The following is a 24396-nucleotide window of genomic DNA, read 5'->3' on the forward strand; positions in this document are numbered from 1 at the left end:
CCAGTTTCATATGCGCATTCACCGAACCCTTCTTAATTGGAAAAATAAAATTCAAAACATAGGTATATATTTTACTGGTGCACAAAATGAACCGTGCGTCAACATCAGTGTTCAAAGAACAAAACCATTAAAACATGATTTTCACACAAAAACAAAAACATAATAATGAATATTTACTGCAAATCAGTGTGACTTCTGCTGTTGCCTTTCAGAGACCAGTTCAGAAATGCGCGGCTTCACCTTGGCAAGTGCCACTCATGTCATTTTCGCAACAAAGTCTGTTCCTTTTCTTCGTTTTTATGTCCAGCATCCTCGAAAAGGATTGCTCGCAAAGATATGTTGTAACAAACGGTATGAAAATCTCCAGAGCTTTCTTAGCAATAACAGGGTACGTTACCATTTGTTGACACCAAAACGTTGAGAGCGTTGTTGTTCTGAAGAGTTGCTGTTGAACCTGGCTCTGCTGAATTTCAATGATTTCATCGAGGTATTCATCATTGACATCTGTTGTCTCAACACTAAACGTGAACGGCTGTCTCACCCATGCTGGATATGACTCTCTTGTAGGGAAGTATCCGTCGAGAGACTTTGCAAGCTCATCTAAGTGCGTGGCAATTGCTTGCTTCAGTTCCGCGGGTACAGAAATGTCTCCGATTCCAGATACATCTTCGATCTTACTTACACAGTCGTCCAGCAGGGGAAAGTTTGCGAAGTTATCGTTCTCTGTTCGTTGTTTCCATAACGGTAGCTTTTTTTGAAAAGCCTTCAGGTTTTCTTCCGCTTCGATGATGTTGACTCCACCGCCCTGCATCTGTTGATTGAGATGATTGAGAGCTGCGAAGATATCAGCCATGTACGCTAAAATGAGAATGAACTCAGAATTTTTTAATCAATCTGCATGACGATGTTGGTGCTCTTGCAAAAACAGGGCTAATTCCACACGCACGGCAAAAACACGACTCAGCACCTGTCCCCGGGATAACCACCGAACGTTAGAATGGTACAGAAGTACCTCGAATTCAGAGCCCATTTCTTTACACAGCTCACTGAAGATGCGGAGCCTCAGAGCACTATTTCGCACATAGTTCACGCATTCCACTACAATTTTTAATACTTCTGCCAGTTTTGGAGGCAAGGTTTTTGTTGCCAACGCATGCCTGTGCAGAATACAATGCGTAACAATGATGTGTGGTGCATCGGCTTTCACTAGCGCACCAAAACCAGACTTTCTTCCCAGCATGACTGGAGCTCCGTCCGAACAAACTGCAGAAACCATATCCCACGAAAGATTGTTGTCTTTGAAGAAGTCATCCACAAGTTTCTTCACATCGGCTGCCTTAGTTGTTGTCGTAAGAGGCTTACAAAATAAAAAATCTTCCTTTATCACGTCGTCTTTCACAGCGCACAAATACAGCAAGCTGGCTTAGATTGGAAACGTCTGTGGTCTCGTCGAGTTGAAGGCTGAATTTTGCCGGGCTTGAAATCAGATCTGCAACTACTTGAGCCAAGATGTCTTTGCTCATGTCCTCTATTCTGTCGCTAATGGTGTCATTTGAAAGAGGAATTTGGGATAACTTAACTTCAGCCGCTTTTCCCAGCATGATATTCGCCATCTTCAACACAGCTGGTTTTATGAGTGTTTCACCAATGGTGTGTGGTTTGCCCTGCTTTGCGATCAGGTAAGCAACTTCGTACGATGCTGTGAGGATCGGTTTGTTGATGGGTACAAAGCCGAGAACAGGCAGAGTAGCCTTTTCATCGAATCTGACTCTCTTCACCTTGAATTCAGCGAGCGTTCTTGTATTGTCCATCTCCATGCAGCTTAAGGAAGTGTTCTCTTAGTTTTGCCGGTGCTAGACTAGAATTGCTCAACTTGGCATTGCAAATCATGCAGTTAGGACGCTGACTCTCATCACGTTCCGTTATACATGTGAATCCATATTGTACATATTCGTCCGACCACTTTCTTTTTTTGCTCGACATATGAAGGGATTAAAATATTAAGAAAGAAATCACACGACGTACCATCACGACAGTCACAATTCGACTACTGAGCGCACCAAATTCCCTGCAGCACAGATAGGCCAAGCGATGTTGCGTGATCACCTACAGCCAATGATGGCCAAGCGGGGCGTGTCATCACGAATCATATGAGTCGGGTGTGTGTCTTGACCTCCGCCGAACCCCTGAGACTGACTCACCGAACCCCTGGGGTTCGATCGAACCCAGGTTAAGAACCACTGATCTAGAGAGATACAACCTACTGTAACCTACTGGCATGACCTAGAGAGATACAACCTACTGGCATGACCTAGAGAGTTACAACCTACTGGCATGACCTAGAGAGATACAACCTACTGTAACCTACTGGCATGACCTAGAGAGATACAACCTACTGTAACCTACTGGCATGACCTAGAGAGATACAACCTACTGTAACCTACTGGCATGACCTAGAGAGTTACAACCTACTGTAACCTACTGGCATGACCTAGAGAGTTACAACCGACTGTAACCTACTGGCATGACCTAGAGAGTTACAACCTACTGTAACCTACTGGCATGACCTAGAGAGATACATCCTACTGGCATGACCTAGAGAGTTACAACCTACTGGCATGACCTAGAGGTATAACCTACTGTAGCCTACTGGCATGACCTACAGAGGTACAACCTACTGTAACCTACTGGCATGTCCTACAGAGATACAACCTACTGTAACCTACTGGCATGACCTAGAGAGATACAACCTACTGTAACCTACTGGCATGACCTAGAGAGATACAACCTACTGGTAATTCTAAACTTTCTCTCACTTTTATGGGGTATTGTGATGTCATTATGAGGTATTGTCTGAAGATTGATAATTAAAAAAAAAATGTTTCCATTTTAGAATAAGGATGTAACGTAATGTAACAAAATGCTTAAAAGGGGTCTGAATGAGAGCATGTTGTATGTTCTAGGGCAGATTAAAAAAAATGTATTTTCTTTCTACCGATTGATTGGTTGAAATGTTATGACATGTATCTGTTCATATAGACACACCCCATGTGTTTAATAAAATCAACTGTATGTGCAGAACTTGAATTGTACTGATATTTCAAGTGTTAGTCCTTGTTAGTCTGTTTGGACACAGAGATACTTAGCTCATAATGTGTAGAGAACTGTTCCTTGGTGGATAGGCTATTGTACAACACACAGAGCTATTTTCCTTTATTCAGGACATTTAGAATGACAACTCATTACAGAGTAGCCTAGTGGGATTATTCACAAAATTATCAGGTTATGAAATGTCATGACAAAGACATTTTAGTTTCCATGTTTCACCTGAAATATGAAATGATTTATAGTCCTAGGTCTATGTTGTTGTTAGACCTACTGTAGGACCCATAACTTCACCTAACAACAACATAGACCTACTGTAGGACCCATAACTTCACCTATGTTGTTATTAGGTGAAGTTATGGGTCCTACAGTAGGTCTATGTTGTTGTTAGGTGAAATTAGGGGTCCTACAGTAGGTCTATGTTATTGTTAGGTGAAGTTATGGGTCCTACAGTAGGTCTATGTTATTGTTAGGTGAAGTTATGGGTCCTACAGTAGGTCTATGTTATTGTTAGGTGAAGTTATGGGCCAATTTGTTAAACACTTAGTGTACAAACCCTTATTGTCAGGCTGATGTTAAAGCTAGCCAAAGAGCATTTTACTGGTTGAAGATATACTACATCCATAACTAGCGGTTTCCTCATTACCAGATATACTACATCCATAACCAGTGGTTTCCTCATTACCAGATATACTACATCCATAACTAGTGGTTTCCTCATTACCAGATATACTACATCCATAACTAGTGGTTTCCTCATTACCAGATATACTACATCCATAACTAGTGGTTTCCTCATTACCAGATATACTACATCCATAACTAGTGGTTTCCTCATTACCAGATATACTACATCCATAACTAGTGGTTTCCTCATTAGCAGATTTACTACATCCATAACTAGCGGTTTCCTCATTACCAGATATACTACATCCATAACTAGTGGTTTCCTCATTAGCAGATATACTACATCCATAACTAGTGGTTTCCTCATTACCAGATATACTACATCCATAACTAGTGGTTTCCTCATTACCAGATATACTACATCCATAACTAGTGGTTTCCTCATTACCAGATATACTACATCCATAACTAGTGGTTTCCTCATTACCAGATATACTACATCCATATCTAGTGGTTTCCTCATTACCAGATATACTACATCCATAACTAGTGGTTTCCTCATTACCAGATATACTACATCCATAACTATCGGTTTCCTCATCAGCAGGGAGGTGTTTCTGCAAGTGTTTTTGCATGTGCATCTCCCTCGTGCCGCAATTTTAGCAAACACAGAAAGGGGCCAAAATTTGAGACCAAAAGTTGTCTGGCACACTGCTTAGGATTTCAACAACTTTAATAACTTATTTCTAGCCTACAAACATCGATGTTACTACTAATGTGAAAACAAGACAAAATATGACTATTCTTGCTCATTTTAGGACAATTGTCAAATAATTGTAACATTCATTACTGACTTAAATTGTTTACAGCATCATGGCTGCGCTGTTGGCAACACTTTTACAGTGGATTTTCGCTGTTGTGGGCCTTTAACCATCTGTCTGACTTTGTTGTTCACATAGGAGAGAGACGTGACTATCGTGGATCCTCTGGGGAGCTTCAACAACATCATGATGCTGACGAGGCAGAGAAGAGTCTCTCAGAACACCTCAGGAAACACCTGCAGAGATCCACAGGGAAGAGAACTCACTGCTGCTCTGACTGTGGGAAGAGATTCAGCTCATCAGGCATTAAAATTCATCAGAGAACACACACAGGAGAGAAACCTTACGGCTGTGTTCAATGTGGGAAGAGTTTTGGTCAATCTGGCCATCTGGTATCACACCAGAGAACACACACAGGAGAGAAATCTTATAGCTGTGGTCAATGTGGGAAGAGTTTTGCTGCATCTAGAACTCTGACTCAACACCAGAGAATACACACAGGAGAGAAACCTTATAGCTGTGGTCAATGTGGGAAGAGTTTTACTCAGTCAGGCGGCCTGATATCACACCAAAGAACACACACAGGAGAGAAACCTTATTGCTGTGATCAATGTGGGAAGAGTTTTCATGGATCTGGCCATCTGGTATCACACCAGAGAACACACACAGGAGAGAAACCTTATAGCTGTGTTCAATGTGGGAAGAGTTTTACTACATCTGGCTCGCTGACTCTACACCAGAGAACACACACAGGAGAGAAACCTTATGGCTGTGATCAATGTGGGAAGAGTTTTGGTCAAACTGGCCATCTAGTATCACACCAGAGAACGCATACAGGAGAGAAATCTTATAGCTGTGGTCAATGTGGGAAGAGTTTTGCTGCATCTAGAAATCTGACTCTACACCAGAGAACACACACAGGAGAGAAACCTTATAGCTGTGATCAATGTGGGAAGAGTTTTACTACATCTGGCTCGCTGACTCTACACCAGAGAACACACACAGGAGAGAAACCTCATAGCTGTGATCAATGTGGGAAGAGTTTTGGTCAATCTGGCCATCTAGTATCACACCAGAGAACACACACAGGAGAGAAATCTTATAGCTGTGGTCAATGTGGGAAGAGTTTTCGTGGATCTGGCCATCTGGTATCACACCAGAGATTACACACAGGAGAGAAACCTTATAGCTGTGATCAATGTGGGAAGAGTTTTACTACATCTGGCTCTCTGACTCTACACCAGAGAATACACACAGGAGAGAAACCTTATAGCTGTGATCAATGTGGGAAGACTTTTATAACATCTGGCTCTCTGACTGTACACCAGAGAACACACACAGGAGAGAAACCTTATAGCTGTGGTCAATGTGGGAAGAGTTTTGGTCAATCTGGCTCTCTGACTCTACACCAGAGAACACACACAGGAGAGAAACCTTATAGCTGTGATCAGTGTGACAAGCGATTCACCGATAAAAGACATCTGATCAAACATCAGAAAATACATGAAGGAGTTGTTTCATGATATCAATGATATGTCACAATGTAGAATGTTTTAACATTGTAGAAGGAGTATTTTAATGATGTCACAATGTAGAACCCTAAACGTTTGTCCCCTGTTATATTGATTTCAACATGATATGGATATTAGCCTCAGGGGGAAAATCCAGGCTCTGAATTGAAAGAGTTACTATTTATGTGATTTAACAAAAAGTGACTAACAAAAAATGAGCTGTGTTACACTTACCATGTTGGTGACACACTTGAATCAAAATGCATCACTTCAAAATGTATCTAGCTGTTTTCTACAAATTGTCCTCTTACCAGGGATGTACACATTATTCCCAGATTCCTGTGGTTTTTGAGCTGTTAGTTTTAACAGGACGTGCAACCTCATCTCCCTCCTGTCGTACAATTGATTTTAGCATGATATCGATGAGTTATGACAAATAAGTGTTGTGTTCCTTTGTTCAGCGACCCCTAAATTTAAATGTATCACTCCAAAATGTAGCTGACTGTCTTCTGCAGGTTGTCCTCTAATCAGTGAGGTAACAGATATCTCCCATTTCCATGTGTTTTTTTAGTTGTGTTAGTTTCAACAGCATGTACAACCTGATTTCCCCCCTAATTGATATCAGTGATTTATTGCTACTTGTCAAAACAATAGCGTTTTTTGTGCTTGTGCAGTTTATAAGGTGCTTGTTTAAATAAATACAAGTAATATGATTATTGTGCCAGATGGTTGTGTATATAGTACATTTTATGTTTAGGTTTTCAATTCATCCCAAACTGTTTCTGCATATTGGTTAATGATTTGGACACGTTAAAACTGTGTTTTGACTTTGGGGCTATTTCATATTTACATTTCATGTAACATTTAGTAATGATATTTATTTATGCAACCAACTGACAATTTTTTGGTACAATTATATTGACATTGTTGCCCTGCTTTTAGAATATCAGGGTTAATTCTCATTCTCAAATGTCCGTGTTAAGGACAACTTGGTTGCTGATTGTCTCAAGGGTGGGCAGTCAAAAAGTTTTGCGTTTAGGCAGTGAGTTGCCATGGATCAGAATTTATTTTGACTGCACGTTCTTCAGTATTGGAGATGAGTTTTATTTGGGCTCGTTCCAAGGGGACGAGAGTTCTAGAAGCTAGTGAGTTTTAGGAAGATATAAAAAAATATTGTTTATAATTGTTGACAGCCAGTAGACACCATGTTTATATTTGTGACGGTGAAACATTGTAGTTGATTATAATGTGAAATGGAAGTTGTTTTCTGTTGGTGGTGAGCAAACTTTTAAGGTGTTACAGTCTTTGGTTTTTCCATTTATGTTTTGAGGTTTGGATTTTAGCTCGTTAGCACGTATAGCTCATTAGCACGTCTAGCTCGTTAGCACGTAGGACGCACTGATTGGTGTCACCTCGTTAGTCAGTATGTGTTACACCTGTGCTGGCTTGTCCATCTCGTTAGTGGGAAGGTGTTTTACCTGAGCTGGTCCAGGTTCTATTTAAGAGTGTCTGGCCCAGTGCTCCAGTTGTCTTGATACATGTGGAGAGTCAACACCTTTAGTTGCTCCACCTTTTTGGTTTGCTTCCTGTCTTTAAGTTTGGTGTGGGTTTTTCTTTTGTTTCTCATGGTGGGTGTCTTTTAGGTCCCAGTTGTTGTTACTAGCCAACTTCCAGTGGACACTGAGCAAAACTGCAAGATTATGTTATAATACTTTTATTGCATCAAATGGTTGTTTTATTAACAGAATAGAGGGTTCTTAGAACTATTGTGTCTGTGTTCTACTGAGGATGGGCCTCTGGGAGAAAACACTGACAGGAGATTTACAATGTCTTTTGGGTGATAAAACCTAAAGAGACTGCATTCCAGAGCATGAGTTAATGTTTCTGTTCTATATGGTACCAGGGAGAGATGACCTCAGGGCCAGACCCTGGTCTCTACACAGAGTACTGTTTTTACAGCTGATACTGTAGGCTGAGAATAATAAGTATCTTTCATACAAATCTTAACCTTGTGACCCGTTCTATACATCTGTTGTTGGTCATGTAGGTTGAAAGGGGTGTATCTTGACTGTAAAAAACCTTTTGTACTTTTGTCTCGTGGCTCTCAACGAATCATCTGGTGGTGATTCATCTCTCAACGAATCATCTGGGGGTGATTCATCTCTCAACGAATCATCTGGGGGTGATTCGTCGACCAGCCATCATTATCGTAGAGCACTCAATTGATTCACCCTATATTTTTGCGTTGTATTGACGTGCTCCTTTATTAATATGTGAATAAAGATTTAGTTTAAGATTAACTCTGACTTGTGATAAGTTTGTCTCATTTGAGATTAAAGAAATTAACAACCACATTTGGGGGATGTGAATCTTGACTTGGTGACCGCTCCTGACAACCTGGGGAAATGGTGCATGAGGGATCCCTCTAACTTGGGATCTCAGGGAGACCACACTTCAGGAACGGAGCAGATGGACCCACCTTTGATCTGAGAGGCAGCGAGCCGAGTGGATACCATCAGTATAGTATATACATCAGTACATCTCCAGAGGCAGCGAGCCGAGTGGATACCATCAGTATAGTGTATATATAGTGGATACCATCAGTATAGTATATATAGTGGATACCATCAGTATAGTGTATATATAGTGGATACCATCAGTATAGTATATATAGTGGATACCATCAGTATAGTATATATAGTGGATACCATCAGTATAGTATATATAGTGGATACCATCAGTATAGTATATATAGTGGATACCATCAGTATAGTATATATATATACCACATCTTGAACGTAGTTTTAAAAAAAGAGGTGAGCGAAACACGCAAAGTGGAGTTTTTAGAAAAGCCCCGTAGGCTCTGAGTGTGTTTTTCTGTGTGGTGTAAACAGGGCCCAGTCAGTAGGCTCTGAGTGTGTTTTTCTGTGTGGTGTAAACAGGGCCCAGTCAGTAGAATCTGGGTGTCTATTCCTGTCTGGAGGTGTAAACAGGGCCCAGTCAGTAGGTTCTGAGTGTGTATTCCTATGTGGAGGTGTAAACAGGGCCCAGTCAGTAGGCTCTGAGTGTGTATTCCTGTGTGGAGGTGTAAACAGGGCCCAGTCAGTAGGCTCTGAGTGTGTATTCCTATGTGGAGGTGTAAACAGGGCCCAGTCAGTAGAATCTGGGTGTCTATTCCTGTGTGGAGGTGTAAACAGGGTCCGCTATCTGTGTGAACTGGATAAAAACTAGAATCTGTGTTTACTAGTTAAGACCATTTATGATATAGTATAAGATAGTAAGGTGCACCTGTAATTTTTTAAACTTGTAATTATTTTAAACCTGGACCCCATTTTAGAAGTATTGAAAGATGTAAATGTATGAGTTGCATTATCCTAGGAACTAACCATCACATAGAAATGTGAAAATATTCCTGCAGGCTAAAATATTGTTGAAAAACAACTAATTGATTAGGTATGTTTGGGAATAGCATTGTGTGACTGTGTTATGAGAGTTGTGTGACTGTGATATGAGAGTTGTGTGACTGTGATAGAGTTGTGTGACTGTGATATGAGAGTTGTGTGACTGTGATATGAGAGTTGTGTGACTGTGATATGAGAGTTGTGTGACTGTGATATGAGAGTTGTGACTGTGATATGAGAGTTGTGTGACTGTGATATGAGAGTTGTGTGACTGTGATATGAGAGTTGTGTGACTGTGGAATGAGAGTTGTGTGACTGTGATATGAGAGTTGTGTGACTGTGATATGACAGTTGTGTGACTGTGGAATGAGAGTTGTGTGACTGTGATATGAGAGTTGTGTGACTGTGATATGAGAGTTGTGTGACTGTGATATGAGAGTTGTGTGACTGATATGAGAGTTGTGTGACTGTGATATGAGAGTTGTGACTGTGATATGAGAGTTGTGTGACTGTGATATGAGAGTTGTGACTGTGATATGAGAGTTGTGTGACTGTGATATGAGAGTTGTGTGACTGTGATATGAGAGTTGTGTGACTGTGATATGAGAGTTGTGACTGTGATATGAGAGTTGTGTGACTGTGATATGGGAGTTGTGTGACTGTGGAAATGAGTCTTTATCTGTTGTCTGGATAGTAACATACAGAAATATGCTTAATCAGATGATTGAAATTTGGATAATATTTTAGGAAGCAGCGGAAGGTCTATAGTTCCTGGAAGGCTTGATTTTGCCATGGACTCTGGGAGGTTAGAGAACCGTTGAGGATCCCATGGTCATTGTCTGGGAAACAAAAGTTTATTTTTTGTTCTGCTGGGAGTATGTTTGGAGAGCTGCTTTGTAGCTATGGAGAGTCCTTGAAAAAGCAAATGGAATGGTTGTCGTGACTACCTGAGAATTTCTTACATTTTATATGGATTCTGTGAATATATGAAAATATGATGAATTGTATGTGTGTATAATCGATTACTAGAGATTTGATGAAGTAATACTGGTAATATAATTAGATACAATTTAAACAACCCATATGTAGACAAACGTAGGTTTTGAGTTGGTATCTTTAATGGATCATTTGATAAAGATGAGGTTTAAGCGTTATTAAACAGTCTACAAAGTCTGGGCAGTTGTCTCAGAAACTGATGGGAGTGTGTCCACTTTAAGTTAACTTACCCTAACGATGTAACTATAAAACGCTTATTGGATTGGGGGGGGGGTTCTTCCCAATATGAGAGGAGTTGCTATATTTCTTGAATAAACCTTTTTCCATAAAGTTAGAGTGAAACCCACCTTCTAACAAGTTCTTTGAAGAACCTTTTGGGGCTGTTTTTATTGACCAAGAACCCTACGGTTCTTAGGGGATCTGAGAACAACTCCAGTTGAACCCTTCATTTTTAGAGTGTAGTCGGCTCTATTTACTCTCAGATTCAAACATGATGATTAGTATCAACGATCAAGTCAGCTGCTGCTGCTCCAATACAGTATGAGGTGAGACGGTGAACTGATGTTGAACTGGGCAGTCAGCTGCTGCTGCTCCAATACAGTATGAGGTGAGACGGTGAACTGATGTTGAACCGGGCAGTCAGCTGCTGCTGCTCCAATACAGTATGAGGTGAGACGGTGAACTGATGTTGAACTGGGCAGTCAGCTGCTGCTGCTCCAATACAGTATGAGGTGAGACGGTGAACTGATGTTGAACTGGGCAGTCAGCTGCTGCTGCTCCAATACAGTATGAGGTGAGACGATGAACTGATGTTGAACTGGGCAGTCAGCTGCTGCTGCTCCAATACAGTATGAGGTGAGACGGTGAACTGATGTTGAACTGGGCAGTCAGCTGCTGCTGCTCCAATACAGTATGAGGTGAGACGGTGAACTGACGTTGAACTGGGCAGTCAGTCATTCATTCTGTACTATGAGTCTGGTCTATCATTGTTACTGCACATTCTGGTAAAAATTGTAACCAATAAGGAGAGACTTTTCTTCAAACAATCAACCATTATTTGATAAGAATTGCAATAATGTAGCTGGTCAGCCCTACACTCTGAGATGGAAGGCCGAGAGCTCGATGACACAAGGAGTTCAGAAGCTTTATATAGTCAAACTATCTTGTGCATATAGAAAACATGTGATCTTGGTATGTGAACGTGTGTGGAGAACGAAACACAGACTAACTGTGAATTGGTCGTCTCGTTCTGTAGCAACAGCTAGTTATTCTAGTTTTCTAGTGAGGTGTCAAAACAACAGGAAACCACTCTAGACACAGTTCCTCTGAAGTAGATCAACGGTTCCCTGGATTGGGCCAAGCGCCTTTGGCCTGTCAGTCGAGAGGGTGTGTGGTTGCAGACCCACACAAACATACACATAAACTTCTCAACCTTAAAGAGATCCTTCAACACATTAGAAGTCATAAACATAAAGAGGTTGACATAGATTTTTCCCTCACAAGAGATAAATCAGATCCAGACTGAACTGTGTGATGTAGTAGGGAGTTGTAGTTTCTCTAGAGATAAATCAGATACAGCCTGAACTGTGGGATGTAGTAGGGAGTTGTAGTTTCTCTAGAGATAAATCGGACCCAGACTGAACTGTGTGACGTAGTAGGTAGTTGTAGTTTCTCTAGAGATAAATCAGATCCAGATTGAACTGTGTGATGTAATAGAGTTGTCGTTTCCAACAGGCCAATATTCTACATAGTTTAGTGCATAAAACATAATTAACTACAGTGACCATAATCCATTGCGTGCCTACTTGTCTTGTCTATGTTTCTTTTACACCTGCTATTTCAAAGAGAGAAGAATGCACGATGGTCAATGCAATCAGGGATCCTTGGGACATCCCTACCCTAAACCTTAACCCCTGACCTTAACCCTTTTAAATGTCAACTAAAATGGCCTAGGGACGTCCCAAGGATGTATCTCAACCTGAAAATACATGATCTAAGTGATTGATAGTTGGTATTCAGCAGTCATAAAGCCTTATATACTTTAATGAACCACTAAAATAGTGATTTTGTCCGACAGCATAGACAGCAGCTCTACACTTTATTGACTGACTGATCCATTCATCCTTCCATCCCTCCTCAGCCTTCCTCTCCTCTGAAGACCCAGTGAGGGTGGAGCTCAGTCAGAGAGTTGTTGAGGGACTGGTTAGGAAGAACACTTCTACAGCCAGAGAGGTGAGAGGTCACACATGGTTTAGATGGTAAATATTTATGTCCCCTTAGCGGTTCATCACGTCAGCAAAAGGGAATATGTTCCATCATCCATGTTTATTTACATTAGTGCAAATTGTCCACTGATATTGGTGTAATTTCTCACCCCTTTTGGCTGTATGAAAGTTAATTTCCCCTCAGACACACACATTTGTTCTTTGATATTATGAAGGTAATTTGTGAAGAATGTACTTTTCCTCACATCTCTTTACATTGCTTATGCATATTCCGTGCCCAGACTATGTCAAAGGCCCATCCTGGTAGATCTGAACCTAATGCAGCTTGGAGTGATCAGATGACAGAAGTCACATTTAGGTGCCAGGTGTAAGTGAGGCCATAGATGCTCCATATCCATTACTTTGAGTGTTTTATATATGACTAAACGTGTTTCTGTGTTGCAGGGGCAGTCAAGAAATGGAACAGCAAGGCCACAGAACATGACATAAGCAGAGCTGTGGGAGACCACCTCAAGCCCCTGGTAGAGCCGGGGGTGGTGTTTACCACTCCACCACGCCTTCAGCAGGCTGGAAAAGTGGGATTGATACTGTTTTTCATACTAAGATGGACCAAGAGTCTGTTGATTGGTGAGTCATTGGGTTAATTTGTTTTGTAATATGTTCAAATCAAATCAAGCTTTATTTATACAGCACATGTCAGATATACAATTTTAGGATGCAACACAATGGCTTCACAGGAAAAAACTAAGAAAATAAACCGAAATATTTTGTACACAAGCATAAGAGGATAAAAAACAATAATAACAACTGAAAGACTAATGACCATTGTAAGGAAATGCCATTGATTAAAATATTAATTGGATGCAACATCAAACCCAAAATATAAGCTTGTTTTTAGGAGGGGCTCTGAAAGACACTATGGGGGTGTCCACTGAAAGTTGACTAGTAACAACAACTGGGACATAAAAGACACCCACCATGAGACCCACTAAATCTGCCCAAGAAGAGGAAAACAAAAGAAAAACCCACACCAAACTTAAAGACAGGAAGCAAACCAAAAAGGTGGAGCAACTAAAGGTGTTGACTCTCCACATGTATCAAGACAACTGGAGCACTGGGCCAGACACTCTTAACTAGAACCTGGACCAGCTCAGGTGAAACACCTTCCCACTAACGAGATGGACAAGCCAGCACAGGTGTAACACATACTGACTAACGAGGTGACACCAATCAGTGCGTTCTACGTGCTAACGAGCTAGACGGGCTAACGGGCCAGACGGGCTAACGGGCCAGACGGGCTAACGAGCCAGACGGGCTAACGAGCCAGACGCGCTAACGAGCCAGACGCGCTAACGAGCTAGACGCGCTAACGAGCTAGACGCGCTAACGAGCTAACGGGCTAGACGTGATAACGAGCTAGACGCGCTAACGAGCTAGACGGGCTAACGAGCTAGACGGGCTAACGAGCTAGACGTGCTAACGAGCTAGACGGGCTAACGAGCTAGACGGGCTAACGAGCTAGACGGGCTAACGAGCTAGACGGGCTAACGAGCTAGACGTGCTAACGAGCTAGACGGGCTAATGAGCTAGACGTGCTAACGAGCTAAATGGGCTAACGAGCTAGACGTGCTAACGAGCTAGACGGGCTAATGAGCTAGACGTGCTGACGAGCACCAAAGACACATTTGAGTTGAACAACTGACTAGAAAACAACTTCCATTTCACATAATCAATTACAATGCTTCACCTTCTACAATATAAACATGGTGTCTACTGGCTGTCAACAATTAAAAACAAGAAAAAAAAACGTATTTCTAAATAATAATATACAATAGGATTATTTTTTTCTCCTTTATCTTTCTATAGAATCCTAAAACTCACTAGCTTCTAGAACTCTCGTCCCCTTGGAACCTAAAAATAAACTCAAATCAAATTGTATTGTCACATGCGCCGAATACAACCTGTAGACCTAACAGTGAAATGCATACTTACGAGCCCCTAACCAACAGTGCAGTTTCAAAAAAATACAGAAAAGAAAAAGAGATAAAACTCAACTCCAACACGGAAAAACGTGTCAAAATAAATTGTGATCCATGGCAAAACGCACTGGCAAAATGCAAAACAAATCTTTTTGACTGCCAACCCCAGAGACAATCAGCAACCAAGTTGTCCTTACCACAGACATGTCTGATTTCAAGAGGAAACTCCTGCAATATCCATAGTAACTTTCCACCTCACTGCAGAGCTTCTCTCTTTTTTCAGGGTTCACTAGAAAGGCATGTTGTTGGATCAGGGCCCAGTCCCCAATGTCATGCTCTAGTACATTTGGTTTGGCACATCTGAGAATGAACCCTGATATTCTAAAAGCAGGGCAACAATGTCAATATAATTGTACCAAAAAATGGTCAGTTGGTTGCATAAATAAATATCATTACTAAATGTTACATGAAATGTAAATATGAAATAGCCCCAATGTCAAAACAGTTTTAAAGTGTCCAAATCAATAACCAATATGCAGAAACAGTTTGGGATAAATTGAAAACCTAAACATAAAATGTGCTATGTACACAAACATCTGCCACAACAATCATATTACTTGTATTTTTTTTAAACAAGCACCTTATAAACTGCACAAGCACCAAAAATACTGTTGGTTTGACAAGTAGCAATAAATCATTGATATCGATTAGGGGGGAAATCAGGTTGTACGTGATGTTGAAACTAACACAACTAAAAAAACACATGGAAATGGGAGATATATTTTACCTCACTGGTTAGAGGACAACCTGCAGAAGACAGTCAGCTACATTTTGGAGTGATGCATTTAAATTTAGGCGTCGCTAAACAAAGGAACACAACACTTATTTGTCATCACTCATCGATATCATGTTGAAATCAATTGTGCCGAGAGGAGGGAGATGAGGTTGCACGTCCTGTTAAAACTAACAGCTCAAAAACCACACGGAATCTGGGAATAATGTGTACATCACTGGTTAGAGGAGAATTTGTAGAAAACAGCTAGCTACATTTTGAAGTGATGCATTTTGATTCAAGTGGAGCACCAACATGGTAAGTGTAACACAACTCTTTTTTTGTTTGTCACTTTTTGTTAAATCACATAAATAGTAACTCTCTCTCGTTTAGGGTTCTACATTCTGAAGTTATTAAAATACTCCTACTACAATGTTAAAACATTCTACATTGTGACATTATTTCATTGACATAATGCAACAACACCATGTATTTTCTGATGTTTGATCAGAGATCTTTTATCAGAGTATCTCTTGTCACATTGATCACAGCTATAAGATTTCTCTCCTGTGTGTGTTCTCTGGTGCAGCTTCAAAGTCTGTGATGTTGAAAAGCTTTTCCCACAATCTGAACAATGGTGAAGCTTCTCTACTGTGTGTGTTCTCTCATGTACTATCAGGCTGCTTGACTGAGTAAAACTCTTCCCACATTGATTACAGCTATAAGGTTTCTCTCCTGTGTGTGTTCTCTGGTGTACAGTCAGATTGCCAGATGTAACAAAACACTTCCCACATTGATCACAGCTAAAAAGTTTCTCTCCAGTGTGTGTTCTCTGGTGCACTATCAGGCAGCTTGACAAAGTAAAACTCTTCCCACATTGATCACAGCCATAGGGTTTCTCCCCGGTGTGTATTCTCTGGTGTGATTTCAGGTTGCTTTGCTGAGAAAAACTCTTTCCACATTGATCACAGCCATAAGGTTTCTCTCCTGTGTGTGTTCTCTGGTGTGATTTCAGGTTGCTTTGCTGAGTAAAACTATTTCCACAGTGATCACAGCCAAAAGGTTTCTCTCCTGTGTGAATTCTTTGATGCATTTTAAGGTCTACTGAAGAGTTGAATCTCTTCCCACATTCAGAGCAGCAGTGAGATTTCCCTCCAGTGTGTATTCTCAGGTGAACTTTTAGTGAATCTGATCTTGAGAAACTCTTCCCACAGTCAGAGCAACAGTAAGGTTTCTCTCCCGTGTGATTTCTCAGGTGTATTTTAAGTTCTGATGAAGATTTGCAGCATTTCCCACAGTCAGAGCAGCAGTGAGATGTATCACCTGTGTGAATTCTCTGGTGTAGTTTTAGTGAGTCTGATCTTGAGAAACGTTTCCCACAGTCAGAGCAGTAGTATGGTTTCTCTCCTGTGTGAATTCTCAGGTGTATTTTAAGTTCTGATGAAGATTTGCAGCATTTCCCACAGTCAGAGCAGCAGTGAGATTTATCACCTGTGTGAATTCTCTGGTGTAGTTGTAGTGAATCTGATCTTGAGTAACTCTTCCCAAAGTCAGAGCAGCAGTGAGTTCTCTTCCCTGTGGGTCTCTGCTGGTGTTTCTTGAGATGTTCTAATGTGGAGATACTCTTCTCTGCCTCGTCAGCATCATGAGGCTCCCCAGAGGATCCAAGAAAGTCCCGTCTCTCTCCTGTGTGAACAACAAAGTCAGACAGATGGTTAAAGGCCCACAACAACAGAAATCCACAGTAAAAGGTAATGCCCTGAGCATACCCATTTAGTTGTACAACAATTGACGTCTGTTAAATTATTTGACAATTGTCTTAATATAGTCAAGTGATATAGTTAATAGTCAACAATAGACATATTTTGTATTGTTTTCACATTAGTAGTAACATCGATGATTGTAGGCTAGAAATAAGTTATTCATGTTGTTGAAACACTAAACAGTGTGCCAGACAACTTTTGGTCTCCAATATAGGCCCTTTTCTGTGTTTAATAAAATTGCGGCACGAGGGCGATGCCCACACAATCTGGTTGTAGAAACTCCTCCCTGCTAATGAGGAAACCGATAGTTATGGATGTAGTATATCTGGTAATGAGGAAACCACTAGTTATGGATGTAGTATATCTGGTAATGAGGAAACCACTAGATATGGATGTAGTATATCTGCTCAGTTGGTAGAGCATGGTGTTTGCAACGCCAGCATGGTGTGTGCAACGCCAGGGTTGTGGGTTCGATTCCCACGGGGGGCCAGTACCAAAAAAATGCATGAAATGTATGCATTCACTACTGTAAGTCGCTCTGGATAAGAGCGTCTGCTAAATGACTAAAATGTAAATGTAAAATGTAGTATATCTGGTAATGAGGAAACCACTAGTTATGGATGTAGTATATCTGGTAATGAGGAAACCACTAGTTATGGATGTATTATATCTGGTAATGAGGAAACCACTAGTTATGGATGTAGTATATCTGGTAATGAGGAAACCACTAGTTATGGATGTAGTATATCTGGTAATGAGGAAACCACTAGTTATGGATGTAGTATATCTGGTAATGAGGAAACCACTAGTTATGGATATAGTATATCTGGTAATGAGGAAACCACTAGTTATGGATGTTGTATATCTGGTAATGAGGAAACCACTAGTTATGGATGTAGTATATCTGGTAATGAGGAAACCACTAGTTATGGATGTAGTATATCTGGTAATGAGGAAACTACAGCTATGGATGTAGTATATCTGGTGTAAGTGGTGTTACATAGATGCTGTTTTCACGATGCATGATTAATACATAATTCAAGGTTTATTTGATGTAGTAAATAAATAAATTATTTATTGATGTCTAGATAAGAATTTAAATGTGATGTAACAGGTAAATTAACGTTAGGCCATTGTCTGTGTTTTTATGTTCCATCCCGGAACTGACGTTCTCTGTTGTTACTGCTACGGAATTTGTTAATTGACTGTGTGCAATTCAACTTAAGCAGATCTTAGTCTGAGTCATAATTGTTGCTGGCAGAGGCTAAGACAGACAGTAAAGGGACTTTAAGGATTCAATAACCTCTTTTCAGGACAAGCAGCCAACGAGGTATTTTGTTCAACCTATAGAACTTTGTTTATAGTCGCGCCAAGGGCCATTTGTATTGTTGCGCCGAGCGCCATTTGTATTCCTTTGTTTTAGTACTGTATAATTTATCAACGTTACTGTGTTCATTCAAACATATAGTTCTCACGGCGTGACGTAGATGCATCGGAGAAAAAGACGTGCAAGGCAATAAACGCCGGTTTCAAGGAACCAACCTGTGTCTGTTGTCGTGAAGAGAGCTACAGAGGTTCTCACCCAAGATTTGACGGTACATGGCCCCATCCACCGTCCCTTTGATGCGGTGAGGTTGTCCTGTCCCCTTAGCAGAAAAACACTCCCAAAGCATAATATTTCCACCTCCATGTTTGACCGTGGGGATGGTGTTCTTGGGGTCATAGGCAGCATTCCTCCTCCTCCAAACACGGCGAGTTGAGTTGATGCCAAAGAGCTCCATTTTGATTTCATCTGACCACAACACTTTCACCCAGTTGTCCTCTGAATGATTCAGATGTTCATTGGCAAACTTCAGACGGGCATGTAGATGTGCTTTCTTGAGCAGGGGGACCTTGCGGGCGCTGCAGGATTTCAGTCCTTCACGGCGTAGTGTGTTACCAATTGTTTTCTTGGTGACTATGGTCCCAGCTGCCTTGAGATCATTGACAAGATCCTCCCGTGTAGTTCTGGGCTGATTCCTCACCGTTCTCATGATCATTGCAACTCCACGAGGTGAGATCTTGCATGTAGCCCCAGGCCGAGGGAGATTGACAGTTCTTTTGTGTTTCTTCCATTTGCGAATAATCGCACCAACTGTTGTCACCTTCTCACCAAGCTGCTTGGCGATGGTCTTGTAGCCCATTCCAGCCTTGTGTAGGTCTACAATCTTGTCCCTGACATCCTTGGAGAGCTCTTTGGTCATGGCCATGGTTGAGAGTTTGGAATCTGATTGATTGATTGCTTCTGTGGACAGGTGTCTTTTATACAGGTAACAAGCTGAGTTTAGGAGTACTCCCTTTAAGAGTGTGCTCCTCATCTCAGCTCGTTACCTGTATAAAAGACACCTGGGAGCCAGAAATCTTTCTGATTGAGAGGGTGTCAAATACTTATTTCCCTCATTAAAATGCAAATCAATTTATAACATTTTTGACATGCGTTTTTCTGGATATTTTTTGTTATTCTGTCTCTCACTGTTCAAATAAACCTACCATTAAATTTATTTGTCAGTGGGCAAACGTACAAAATCAGCAGGGGATAAAATACTTTTTTCCCCTCACTGTAAGGTATGTCTTGACAAGTTCCATTGGGGCCTATGAAACAACAGAGCCCCATTCAATGAAGAGAAGCAAAGTGGGTGACACGAGCATGGGCGAGGGAGCGTGAACAGGGCAGGACCAAAGTTGGGGAAAGCTGAACAGTGATTTTTTGGGGGTACATTTTACCCCTTTTTCTCCCCAGTTTGTCCCTTCACTGCAACTCCCGTACTGACTCGGGAGAGGTGAAGGTTGAGAGCCATGCATCCTCCGAAACACGACCGTGCCAAGCCGCACTGCTTCTTAACACACTGCTCACTTAACCTGGAAGCCAGCCACACCAATGTGTCGGAGGAAACACCGTCCAGCTGGCGACCGAAGTCAGGGTGCATGCGCCCGGCCGCCACAAGGAGTCGCTAGAGCACGTTGGTTCAAGGACATTCAAGCCGGCCAAACCCTCCCCCATCCCGGACGACGCTGGGCCAATTGTGTGCCGCCTCATGGGTCTCCCGGTTGCGGCCGGCTGCAACACAGCCCGGGATCGAACCCGGATCTGTAGTGCGATGCAGAGCTGTGCCACTCGGGAGGCTGTTGGTACCTAGCACTACCTATTATACTTGTTAGCACCACTCAGGAGGCTGTTGGTACCTAGCACTACCTATTATACTTGTTAGCACCACTCAGGAGGCTGTTGGTACCTAGCACTACCTATTATACTTGCTAGCACCACTCAGGAGGCTGTTGGTACCTAGCACTACCTATTATGCTTGTTAGCACCACTCGGGAGGCTGTTGATACCTAGCACTACCTATAATACTTTCTAGCACCACTCAGGAGGCTGTTGATACCTAGCACTACCTATTATACTTGCTAGCACCACACGAGAGCGAAGCTAGCGTGGTTATCCACGTTTTACCAATAGTATAAACGCCCCTGCAAGCTCTTCCTCAACAACAATGCGGTATTCAATATCAAAAGTAAAGAAATGTTTTAAAATGCAGGGAACCAAGACTAAAGATTATATTTTAACAAACCAAACATAAATCTTATCAAACTCGCATGGTGCAGTTGAGTTGTGGGTGTCAGAAATAACGTAGCTATTTTTACAGCAGGAATTCTGATCAATAAGTTGTAGCTGTGGCGAGGGCTTAACCACTCACTGGCCAATGAAAACATGTTCCCAACCTTTTCATGTGGTTGCATCAAGTTGTGTATTTACGGTGTTTGATGTTGTGTTGTCATAACCTCCGGGAGGAGAGCATGGATGTTTATCCTGGGAGATTCCATGCCAGCGGAGCCTGGAAATATTTGTCAGAACAATCCGAGATATCAAAAATATTTTCAGGCTAGGCTGGTGTGTGTGTGTGTGTGTGTGTGTAATGTGAAGATAGTCAAGAAGCTCCCGACAAACAGTTCTTGTGCTGACGTTGCTTCCAGAGGCAGTTTGGAACTCGGTAGTGAGTGTTGCAACTGAGGACAGACGATTTTTACATGCTACACGCTTCAGCACTCAGCGGTCCCGTTCTGTGAGCTTGTGTGGCCTACCACTTCGCGGCTGAGCCATTGTTGCTCCTAGACGTTTCCACTTCACAATAACATCACTTACAGTTGACCGGGGCAGCTCAAGCAGGGCAGAAACTAGACAAACTGACTTGTTGGAAAGGTGGCATCCTATGACTGTGCCACGTTGAAAGTCACTGAGCTCTTCAGTAAGGCCATTCTACTGCCAATGTTTTTCTGTGGAGATTGCATGGCTGTGTGCTCAATTTTATACACCTGTCAGCAATGGGTGCGGCTGAATTAGCCGAATGTAAACTTAAGTTAACAAAAAATGTATTGGTTCTGCAATCTTGAAAATTCTATAAGATGTGGAGACCATCAGTTTCAACTTATTTTAGAATAAAATGGGTCATTATTTAAGAAAAGTGCAACGGTGCCAATATGTTTATCTGCAAATGTATCCAATCAAATTAATTTAGCAATATTCAAATCACATATCAAATCAAATTCAAGAGGTTTCAAGGTTGGAATCAAGAAATGCAAAATTCCATTAATCTATATAACAACTTAATAGACTATCAAATCAAATCTTATGTCACATGCACTGAATACAACAGGTGTAGACCGTCACCTTACAGTGAAATACTTACAAGCCCTAACCAACAATGCAGTTAAATAAATAAATAATAATACCTTCAAAAAATACAAATGAGAAATAAAGATAACAAAATAATTAAAGAGCAGCAGTGAAAAATTAAGAGGATCTATAGACTAGAGTCCTGTCCAGGGGAAGTAGGTTCCTGTTACTATGAGCTGTTCTGGATCAGACAAGCCAAGGTTCCTGTTACTATGAGCTGTTCTGGATCAGACAAGCCAAGGCTCCTGTTACTATGAGCTGTTCTGGATCAGACAAGACAAGGCTCCTGTTACTATGAGCAGTTCTGGATCAGACAAGCCAAGGCTCCTGTTACTATGAGCTGTTCTGGATCAGACAAGCCAAGGCTCCTGTTACTATGAGCTGTTCTGGATCAGACAAGCCAAGGCTCCTGTTACTATGAGCTGTTCTGGATCAGACAAGCCAAGGCTCCTGTTACTATGAGCTGTTCTGGATCAGACAAGCCAAGGTTCCTGTTACTATGAGCTGTTCTGGATCAGACAAGCCAAGGCTCCTGTTACTATGAGCAGTTCTGGATCAGACAAGCCAAGGCTCCTGTTACTATGAGCTGTTCTGGATCAGACAAGCCAAGGCTCCTGTTACTATGAGCAGTTCTGGATCAGACAAGCCAAGGCTCCTGCAAGGCTACTTACTTACTATCGTGGAAAATTTAACTTTGTTATGCACCTGCGCTGTATGAGCCTTAAACCTGTACATTTCCTCTGTCTGTTTCTCTCATGTTGGAAGAAACCAGTGTTTCTCCTCTCCTGTTTCTGAGTAACTTGGTCACGCGGCCAACAACAAAGGACCGTCAGAGAGAGACCAGTTTTTGGTCCATCCAGTTATTTTCGTATCTTTCAAGGGCAAAGCCGTGTGAGGCTTTGCCGTGTGAGGCTTTGCCCGTGAAGAGAACAGAGGCTAGTTTGAGCAGCAGTGACAATTCTATCAGCAGAAAGGAGCAACAAAACTGGCATCATCACTTGTTTGTACACTATGTTCCCATCATGATGTCACACACCTGCTAAACTGCCACGTAGACAAAGGTTCTAGAAGCGGAGACCTCTTGTTCGTTGGGCTCTTGGCTGTTGCACCTGTTGTGTGATTGTTAACTGCTCCACAATTGGAATTCTTATCATAAAATAAGGTATTTGAAGAATCTACAGTCTCTCTTTCCCTTTCTGGTTAGAATTTCCATCACATTACTTATATAATAATTTACATGTTCAAATATCCCAATCATCAAATGAAAATCTAAGGCTTTACACTTGTATCCTATACATCAATGTACATACTTTTTAAAATCTCAATTTTAGACACGAAACAAACATTTTTTGTAAGTAAACCTATTTTGTTGATGACTTCATATAAACAATATGATTTCATGTGGTGTAAACAAAAACACTAATTCTCAGTCAGAAACATAAGTCAGAACACAGCCTCTCTATTCTCTCATGTGATTTCAGGTCCTCTGACTGGGAAAATGTCTTTCCACAATGAGAGCAGTGGTATGTCTTCTCCTCCTGTGTATGTATTCTTTCATGCTTATTCAGATGCCTTAACCGGTTAAATCTCTTTCTACACAGGGAGCAGTGGTAGGTCTTATCCCCTCCTGTGTGTGTCCTCTCATGCCTAGTCAGGCCCCCTAACTTGGTAAAACTCTTTCCACACAGGGAGCATTGGTAGGGCTTTTCTTGCGGGTGTGTCCTCTCATGCTGTTTCAGGTTCACTAAACCCCTAAAATTCTTTCCACATTGGGAACATTGATAAGGCTTCTCTCCCGTATGTATTCTTCCATGTAATTTCATGGACTTTAACAGGGTAAATCTCTTTCCACATATGGTGCATTGGTAAGGCTTCTCTCCTGTGTGTGTCCTCTCATGCTGTTTCAGGCTCATTAAACCCCTAAAACTCTTTCCACAGTGGGAACAGTGATAAGGCTTATCTCCTGTGTGTGTCCTCTCATGCTGTTTCAGGCTCATTAAACCCCTAAAACCCTTTCCACACTGGGAACAGTGATAAGGCTTCTCTCCTGTGTGTGTCCTCTTGTGCCGATTTAGGTTCCCTAACTGGGTAAAATTCTTTCCACAGTGTGAACATTGGAAAGGATTTTCTCCAGTGTGAATTCTCTCGTGTGTTTTCAGGCTCCCTAACCAGGTAAAAGTCATTCCGCATTTGGAGCAATGGTAAGGCTTCTCTCCAGAGTGTATTCTCTTATGTATTAATAGGTACCCTAATTCGTTAAAACTCTTTCCACACTGGGAGCATTGGAAAGGTTTTTCTCCTGTGTGTGTCCTCTCATGCCTATTCAGGTTCCCTAACTTGGTAAAACTCTTTCCACAGTGGGAGCAGTGATGATGTCCTCCTGTTGCTTTGGGCATCTCTGGGCCTGATTCTGCTGATTCCCCTGAAGGACTCTTCCCTGAGTCTGATTCCCCTGAAGGACTCTTCCCGCTGTCAGAGGGAGAGT

The sequence above is a fragment of the Salmo trutta genome, unplaced genomic scaffold (assembly GCF_901001165.1).
Source record: "Salmo trutta unplaced genomic scaffold, fSalTru1.1, whole genome shotgun sequence".
NCBI classification, from domain to species: domain Eukaryota; kingdom Metazoa; phylum Chordata; class Actinopteri; order Salmoniformes; family Salmonidae; genus Salmo; species Salmo trutta.